General features: G+C 42.1%; 1 protein-coding gene across 1 annotated transcript in view; it reads right to left on the minus strand.

Annotated features, from left to right (window-relative positions):
- LOC129636277 (probable 2-ketogluconate reductase) overlaps window positions 1-10,038 on the minus strand; it is a 32,522-nt gene extending 22,484 nt beyond the window's left edge. The window contains exon 1 of the mRNA XM_055559689.1: window positions 9,752-10,038. The gene's annotated coding sequence lies outside the window, so the exon portion shown is untranslated. The remainder of the gene's footprint in view (window positions 1-9,751) is intronic.

Consider the following 10,038-nt stretch of genomic DNA (forward strand, 5'->3'; position numbering starts at 1 on the left):
AATTGATTCGTGGCTACATCACACTCGAGTTAAGAGGTGGCACCCTGACCAAAACTAAATGACTTCATTTTATGTCTTTACTTGCTATGCTCTGACTTTGTACTTTTCAGATAGGCCTGATAATCTATGTGAGCGTATTTCTACTGACTCCAAAAATCCTGAGTGTGCCGTTTGATCCTCAAGACAATGCCTTCCTGTCCTGGACTCACTCCTATGCTGCATTCCACAATCGGTCTAACTGCTGGGTCTGTGGAACACTCCCCTCTTCATCAGTGGAAGGCTTCCCATGGTGGACATTTCCACTTCAAGGAAAAGACTTTCTCCAAGTCTGTGAATAAGTCTGTGAATACCTTCGACAACAATCACATGTGATGCCTCTTCTTCATCTGATGACATCTACCAACCCTAAAATGGACTGGTGCAACACGTTGCACTTTAACTATGGACATAATGTGACTTTTATTTTGATTTTAACTTGTTTTAATGACTATGTTGCCTTACATCTGTAACTGTGTAACTAGATTTGTTTCTAGCCACATAAAAGCTTTTAAGTTACAAATGGTTGCTCAAACTCCTGCTACTGCTGCACCTTCCTCCAACTACTATTTGGGGCCCCTGGATCAGATATCCTCAATATGAGAATTAGGAGAATATGTTGCCTCACCAATTTAGGGACAACGCCCCTTGTCAGCTCGGAAGAAGTTATGAACGAGAACGACGCCCCTTTTCCCTAGGCAACATAATTCTCCTAAAAGGAAAGGGGGGAATGAGAGGGTAACAGGCAGGAAGGCCTGGGGTCTCCAAACAGAGAAAATAGCCTGCAAGTGTCAGACATTTTTCTCTCTCTTAAGCAGCAGGAGGAAACAAACTAGCGATTATTTTTTCCTTCTGTATACAAATTTAAAAAGAGGTTTCTCTTAAAATACTGTGTTGCCATAATGACACCTGGTTTCACCTGAAGTTAACTATTCTCAAACCTAGAGATAACCAATGCCTTTTTCTTACGGAAATGTTTATCTTAAGTTATGCTAATGTACTATGCATTTACCCCAAACTCTGTCTTCAAGTCGGTTCAGCCTCTTGGCTCAGAACCGACTTGACAAACCAGTATGTTATACTCAGATATTGTTCCCCTAATCTATGTAAACAAAACTATTTGTATGGTGATCTGCCCTTCTTCAAGATTCAAGTTAATCATTTTATGGCCCAGGATGAACCAGTTGGTGCCAAGATTATCCCAAAATGCATCTTCTGGGTGAGGGGCCTGGTGCCATTCTGAGTGTTAAGACATTCCTTTCTTTCATCAACAGACTGCTAGTGACTATATAACATCCAGCTGAAGACTAGCAGGGGGGTACTCTTTCTGTCCCCTTCTGATGCCTATGTCAGAAGCTTTGTCTATCTCCTTTATACTTTAATAAAACTTTATTACACAAAAGCTCTGAGTGATCAAGCCTCGTCTCTGGCCCCGGATTGAATTCTTCTCCTCCAGGGGCCAAGAATCGCAGCGTCTTTGTGTGATTCAACAACAACCTTTCACCCTATACCAAAATCAGACAAAGATACTGCAAGAAAACTACAGACCAATATCCTTTGTGAGTTATAGACACAAAACCTTCAATAAAATACTAGCAAACCAAATTCAGCAACATATTTTGAAAAACTACTGAGACCAAATAGGACTTAGCTTCCCTGGTGGCTCAGAAGATAAAAGAATCTGCCTGCAATGCAGGAGACCTATGTTCAATCCCTGGGTCAGAAAGATCCCCTGGAGAAGGAAATGGCAACCCAGTCCACTATTCTTACCTGGGAAATCCCACGGACAAAGGAGCCTGGAGGGCTACAGTACATGGGTCGCAAAGTGTTGGACACGACTGAGTTGTTCAGTCGCCCAGTCATGGCTGACTCTTCATGACCCCATGGACTGCAGATGCCAGGCCTCCCTGTCCCTCACCATCTCCCAGAGTTTGCCCAAGTTGATGTTCACTGCACTGGTGATGCCATCCAGCAATCTCATTCTCTGACACCCTCTTCTTCTGCCCTCAATCTTTCCCAGCATCAGGGACTTTTCCAATAGTTTCCTGTTCATATTAGGTGACCAAAATACTGGAGCATCAGCTTCAGCATCAGTCCCTCCAGTGAATATTCAGGGTTTGTCTCCCTGAAGATTGCCTGGTTTGATCTCCATGCTGTCCAAGGGACTTTTCAGGAATCTTCTCAAGCACCATAGTTCAAAAGCATCAATTCTTTGGTGTTCTGCTTTCTTTACAGTCCAGATCTCACAACCATATGTGACCATGGGAAGACCATAGCCTTGACTATATGGACCTTTGCCAGCAGAGTAGTGTCTCTGCTCTTCAACACATTGTCTAGCTTTCTCATTGCTTTCCTGCCAAGAAGCAATTGTCTTCTGATTTCATGGCATCAGTCACCATCCACAGTGACTTTGGAGGCCCAGAAGAGGAAATCTGTCACTACTTCCACCTTTTCCCCCCTCTATTTGCCATGGAGTAATGGGGCCTGATGCCATGATCTTAGTTTTTTAACTAAGCCAGCTTTTTTAGTGTAGCTTAGTTTAGCTTTTTTTAGTTTAGTTTTTTCAGTCTGAAGCCGGCTCTTTCACTCTCCTCCTTCACTCTCATCAAGAAGCTCTTTAGTTCCTCTTTGCTTTCTGCCATTAGAGTGGCATCATCTGCATATCTGAGGTTGTTGATGTTTCTCCTGCTTATCTTGATTCCAGCTTGTAACTCATCCAGCCCAGGCATTTCTCATGATGTGCTCAGCATATAGGTTAAACAATCCTATAGACAGAGGAGCCTGGCGGGCTACAGTACATGGGGTTGCAAAGAGTCAGACATGACTGAGAGACTAATACTAGTACTTAAATAAGATTTATCCTAGGAATGCAAGGTTGGTTTCAGTTCAGTTGCTCAGTCACGTCTGACTCTTTGTGAACCCAAAGACTGCAGCACACCTCCCAGGCCTCCCTATCCATCACCAACTCCCGGAGCTTGCTCAAACTCATGTCCGTTGAGTCAGTGATGCCATCCAACCTTCTCATCCTCTATTGTCCCCTTCTCCTCCAGCCTTCAATCTTTCCCAGCATTAGGGTCTTTTCCAATGAGTCAGTTCTTCACATCAGATGGCCAAAGTATTGGAGTTTCAGCTTCAGCATCAGTCCTTCCAATGAATACTCAGGACTGATTTCCTTTAGGATGGACTGGTTGGATCTCCTTGCAGTCCAAGGGACTCTCAAGAGTCTCCTCCAACACGACAGGTCAAAAGCATCAATTTTTCAGCACTCAGCTTTCTTTACAGTCCAACTCTCACATCCATACATGACTACTGGAAAACCATAGCTTTTACTAGATGGACCTTTGTCAGCAAAGTAATGTCTCTGCTTTTTAATATGCTATCTAGGTTGGTCATAACTTTTCTTTTAAGGAGTAAGCATCTTTTAATTTCATGGCTGCAGTCACCATCTGCAGTGATATTGGAGCCAAAAAAAATCAAGTCTGTCACTGTTTCCATTGTTTCCCCATCTATTTGCCATGAAGTGATGGGACCAGATGCCATGATCTTACTTTTCTGAATATTGAGTTTTTAGCCAACTTTTCAGTCTATTCTTTCACTTTTATCAAGAGGCTCTTTAGTTCTTCACTTTCTGCCATAAGGGTGGTGTCATCTGCATATCTGAGGTTATTGATATTTCTCCCAGCAATCTTGATTCCAGCTTGCGGTTCATCTAGCCCAGCATAGCACATGATGTACTCTGCATATAAGTTAAATAAGCAGGGTGACGATATACAGCCTTGACGTACTCCTTTCCTGATTTGGAACCAGTCTGTTGTTCCATGTCCATTTCTAATTGTTGCTTCTTGACCTGCATACAGATTTCTCAGGAGGCAGGTAAGATTGGTTTAACATACAAAAATCAGTGTAGTACACCATATTAACAGAATAAAATACAAAACCCATATGATCATCTCAATAGAAAAAGCATTTGGCAAAACCAAACAGCATTTTGTGATTAGAACAAACAGGGCTTCCCTGCTGGTCCAGTGGTTAAGAATTTACCTTGCAATGCAAGGGACATCACTTAGAGCCCTGCTCTGGGAAGATCCCACCTGCCACAGGGCAACAGGGCCCATGTGCTGCAACTACTGAAGCCTGTGAACCCTAGAGTCCATGCTCCACAACGCGAGAAGCCGTAACAACTAGAGGCCTATGCACCACAACTACAGAAAGCCTGTGCGTGGCAACAATGATGCAATGCAGCCAAAATGAATAAATATTAAAAAATAAACAACCACGCAACAAAGTAGGAATAGAAATGAATTTCCTTAACCTCACAAAGGGCATCTGTGAAAAACCCACAGCAAACATGATATTGAATAGTGGAAATCTGAATTCTTACCTCCTAGGATAAGGAACAAGACAAAATGTCTACTCCTGCCACTTCTATTTAACTCTGTAGTAGATGTTTTAGCCAGGGCAGTTAGACAACGAAGAAATAAAAAGCATCTAGATTGGAAGGGAATAAATAAACTGTCCCTATTTGCAGATGACATGATCTTATATGCAGAATATCTCAAGGAATCCACTAAAAAAACCATTCAAAATAATAAATGATTTAGCAAGGTTGCAGAGTATGTGTTAAGTCACTTCAGACATCTCTGACTCTTTGCAACCCTAGGGACTGTAGCCCACCAAGCTTCTCTGTCCATGGGATTCTCGAGACAAGAATACTGGAGTGGGTTGCCATGCCCTCCTCCAGGGGATCTTCCAAGCCAAGGATCAAATCCACATCTCTTATGTCTCCTGCATTGGTAGGCAGGTACTTTACCACAAGCACCACCTAGGAAGCCTGAAGAGTACAAGATCACTATACAAAAATCAATTGTAATTTGTAATGTATAGAAATATCAAATCACTATGTTGTGCACCAGGAACCAACATAGTGTTCTGGGTAATTATGCTTCAAAAGACAAACAAAAAATTCACAGAACAAGAAAAGACTTGTGCTTACTAGAGGTGGGTTGAGGGAAGGAGAACTATAAGAAGGTGGTCAAAAGGTACGAATTTTCTGTTTTAAGTAAGTGGGCTGAGCTTTGCTGAGTGCTGAAGAATTGATGCTTTTGACCTGTGGTGTTGGAGGAGACTCTTGAGAGTCCCTTGGACTGCAAGGAGATCAAACTAGTCAATCCTAAAGGAAATAAATCCTGAATATTCATTGGAAGGACTGATGCTGAAGCTGAAGCTCCAATACTTTGGCCACCTGATGCGAATAACTGACTCACTGGAAAAGACCCTGATGCTGGGAAATATTGAAGGCTGGAGAAGGGGATGACAGAGAATGAGATGGTTGGATGGCATCACCAACTCAACAGATTTGAGTTTGAGTACCGGGAGTTGGTGATGGACAGGGAGGCCTGGCATGCTGCAGTCCATGGGGTTGCAAAGAGTCGGACAAAACTGAGTGACTGAACTGAACTGAACTGAAGTAAGTGAGGCTTCCCTGGTGGTTCAGTGGTAAAGAACCCACCTGCCAATGCTGGAGACACAAATTCGTTCCCTGGTCCAGGAAGATCCACCATGCCTGGGACAACTAAGCCCATATGCCACAACTACTAAGCTTGTGTTCTGGAGTCCTGGAGCCACACCCACTCCATCTCAAACCACTGATACTGTGTTCTGGAGTCCTGGAGCTGTGTCTACTGAAGCCCAAACGCTCTAGAGCCTGTGCTCTGCAACAGGAGAAGGTGCTGCAATGCGAAGCCCACACACCACAACTAGAGTGGCCCCTGCTTGCCACAACTAAAGAAAAGCCTATGCAGCAACAAAGATCCAGCACAGCCAAATAAATAAAATTACATAAAAAGAGATTAAAAAGTACTACAAATGTACAACATGATTAATAAACACAGCTATAAATTATATATGAAAGTTGTTAAGAGTGTAAATACTAAGAGGTCTCATTAGGGGAAAAATATTTTTTTCTTTCTTTTCTTTTTTATCTATATAAGATAATGGATGCTCACTACCTTAGTGTGATAATCATTTCATGATGTACACAAGTCAAATCATTATGCTGTACACTTTAAACTTATACAATGCTGTATGTCAGTTACAGCTCAATAAAACTGGAATAACAAATAAAACCAAATGAGAAAATCTATTTCTATACATTGATTATGAATAACCTGAAAATATTTAAAGTAACAATTCCATTTAAATAGCATCAAAAGGAATAAAATATTTAGGAACAAAATTAATAAACAGTGCAAGACATGAATAGTGGTAACTATAAAAATCATAGAAATTAAAGAAGGCCTATATAAATGGAAAGATATCCCATATTCATGGATTGGAAGACTTAATACTATTAAGATGGCAATATTCCCTAAATAGGTGTACACATTCAACAAAATTCCTATCAAAATCCCAGGAGTGTGTGTGTTTCTTTTTTTTTTTTTTCAGAAATTGACAAACTAATCCTAAAGATTATATGGAAATGCAAGGGACCCAGAATGGCCAAGCCAGTCTTAACAAGGAACAGAATAGAAGGACTAACACTTCCTGATTTCACAGCTTATTACAAAGCTATGCTAATCAAGACAGTCTGGTATGACATAAGGCTAGACATACACATCATGGGAATAGACTTGAGACTACAGAAATAAATCCTTATATTTAAATTCAACTGGTTTTCAACAAGAGTGTCAAGGCAACTTGATGGTGAAAAAAAATCTTTCCAATAGATGGTTCTGTGACACCTGGATATCCACATACAAAAGAACGGAGTTGTCAATCCCTGGTTGGTGAACTTAAATCCCACAAGCCACATGGAATGGCAAAAACAAAACAAAAAAATCAAAAGAGTGGATTTGGACATCTACCTAACACCATACACAAAAACTTATTCAAAATGACCACAAACCTAAAAGGAAAAGTTAAAACTGTAAAACTTTTGGAGAAAGAGGAGTAAATATTCCTGGTCTTGAGTTAGGCAATGGTTTCTTAGATATGACACTCAAAGCACAAGCAACAGAGTGAAAAGAAGATACACTGGACTTCTTCAAAATTTTCAAGTTTTATGCTGCAACCAATACCAATAAAAAGTGAAAATTCAATCTACAACGTGGGAGGTAATATTTTCATATCATATATCTGATGAGAGATTTCTATCCAGAATGTATAAAGAACTCCTGTAACTCAATAGTAAAAAGACAACTAATCCATTTTTAGTGACCAAAGGAGATAAACAGACATTTCTCCAAATGGCCAACAAGTATATTAAAAGATGCTCTATAGCACTAACCATTAGGGAAAGTTTTGATGTAATAAAACATCACAACTAGCAGGATATCATTCCAAAAAAACAGCAACAAAAACACACAAATAACAAGAGTAGACAAAGACATGGAGAAATCCAATACCATCATTTGCTGTTGGAAATGTAAAATGATATAGCCGCGTCTGAAAACAGTTGGCAATGTCTCAAAACATTATATGTAATTATAATATGATTCAGCTACCCTACCTGTATATAACTAAGAAAAATGAAGACTTAAATCTATACAAAAACTTGTATATGAGTGTTCATAGCAGCATTACTCATAACAGCCAAAAAGTGTAAACAACTCTAATGTCAATTAATTGATGGATAGATAAAATGCAGTATATCTAAACAACAAACAACAAAAAGGAACTAAATACAGTTGATCCTTCAATGATGTCCCTCTGTGTAGTCAAAAATCTTTGCATAACTATACAGTTGGCCCCTTATATCCCTAGTTCCCCAGATTTACCTAACTGCAGACCATGTAGTACACATAGTACATGTGTAAGTTCAAATCCGTGTTGTTCAAGGGTCAACTGTGCTGATGCCTGCTATTATGTTTATACAATGTGGGTGAACCTTGGGAACATTATGCTAAGTGAAGGAAATCAAAAGACTACATATTTATGTTTACATTTACACAAAACATCTAGGATAGGTTGCCTGCATGCATGCTAAGTCGCTTGAGTCATGTCTGACTCTGTGCAACCCTATGGACTGCAGCCTGCCAGGCTCCTCTGTCCATGGGATTCTCCAGGCAAGAATACTGGAGTGGGTTGCTGTGCCCTCCTCCAGGGGATCTTCCCCACCCAGGCATGGAACACAACTGTCTTTTGTCTTCTGCATTGGTAGGCAGGTTCTTTATCACTAGAACCACCGGGGAAGGCCCTGCTGCTGCTGCTGCTGCCAAGTCACTTCAGTCGTGTCCGACTCTGTGCGACCCCATAGACAGCAGCCCACCAGGCTCCCCCATCCCTGGGATTCTCCAGGCAAGAACACTGGAGTGGGTTGCCATTTCCTTCTCCAATGCATGAAAAGTGAAAAGTGAAAGTGAAGTCCCTCAGTCGTGTTCGACTCTTAGCGACCCCATGGACTGCAGCCTGCCAGGCTCCTCTGTCCATGGGATTCTCCAGGCAAGAATACTGGAGTGGGTTGCCATGCCCTCCTCCAGGGGATCTTCCCCACCCAGGCATGGAACACAACTGTCTTTTGTCTTCTGCATTGGTAGGCAGGTTCTTTACCACTAGAACCACCAGGGAAGGCCCTAGGATAGATTAAAAGGGATGAGAAGGATGTGGCACTAACTGCTGTGTCTGCTCTGCTTAGTCTCTCAGAAGCGTTCAACTCTTTGAGACCCCATAGACTGCAGGCCACCAGGCTCCTCTTTCCATGGGGATCCTCCAGGTAAGAATACTGGAGTGGACTGCCATGCCCACCCATAACTGGATCGCAGAGTTCCATAACTCTGTGAAAAACCATCTTATTTTAAATGGGTGCATCACTTGATGGTAGTAGTACAACATAGTGAAAGTTGCTCATTCATGTCCGACTCGGTGCGACCCATGTATAGTCCATGGAATCCTCTCCGCCATAATACTGGAGTGGGTAGCCTTTTCCTTCTCCAGGGGATCTTCCCAATCCAGGGCTCCCACATTGCAGGCGGATTCTTTGCCAGCTGAGCCACAAATGGTATGTGAATAATATCTCAGCAAAGCTTTTAAACAAAATAAGTATCTGGAGTGGTAATGTTGCACAATGATGTGAACATACTAAATGCCACTGAACTATATAGCTAAAATGTTAACTTTTATATTATTTAAATTTTACAATAACAATATGACCAACCTAGACAGCATATTAAAAAGCAGAGACATTACTTTGCCAACAAAGGTCCGTCTAGTCAAGGCTATGGTTTTCCCAATAGTCATGTATGGATGTGAGAGTTGGGCTGTAAAGAAAGCTGAGTGCAGAAGAACTGATGCTTTTGAACTGTGGTGTTGGAGAAGCCTCTTGAGAGTCCCTTGGACTGCAAGGAGATCCAACCAGTCCATCCTAAAGGAGATCAGTCCTGGGTGTTCATTGGAAGGACTGATGCTGAAGCTGAAACTCCAGTACTTTGGCCACCGGATGCAGAGAGCTGACTCATCTGAAAAGACCCTGATGCTGGGAATGATTGAGGGCAGGAGGAGAAGGGGAAGACAGAGGATGAGATGGTTGGATGGCATCACCGACACAATAGTCATGGGTTTGGGTGGACTCCGGGAGTTGGTGATGGACAGGGAGGCCTGGCGTACTGCGGTTCATGGGGTCGCAAAGAGTCGGACACGACTGAGCAACTGAACTGAACAACAAAAAAATGTTTAGAAATACTAATTTCAATAAGTTATTTGGGGGGCATTTGCGTCTTACCAGTACTTTTCTGTTAATGAACAGCTTTTCAGAAGTAAAGCAACTGTGCTTGCGTCTGGAAAGCAGGGCCTTCAAAATAATTAGGGGGGCTCTGTGTGGGAGTGAACGGCGACGAGCCCTTCCTCAGAGAGGTTATCCTCTTCATTCACTCCTGGGTCCCTGTCGCACCGCGGAAGCTCGGACGCCGACTCACTGGAGACACAGTAGGTCTGAAGCAGCCACCGCCTCCAAGACGCTCATGACACTAACCCCACCCACCTTCAGCCCCCAGTCCCTCAGAGTGGAGT

The sequence above is a fragment of the Bubalus kerabau genome, chromosome 21 (genome assembly GCF_029407905.1).
Source record: "Bubalus kerabau isolate K-KA32 ecotype Philippines breed swamp buffalo chromosome 21, PCC_UOA_SB_1v2, whole genome shotgun sequence".
Taxonomy (NCBI): domain Eukaryota; kingdom Metazoa; phylum Chordata; class Mammalia; order Artiodactyla; family Bovidae; genus Bubalus; species Bubalus kerabau.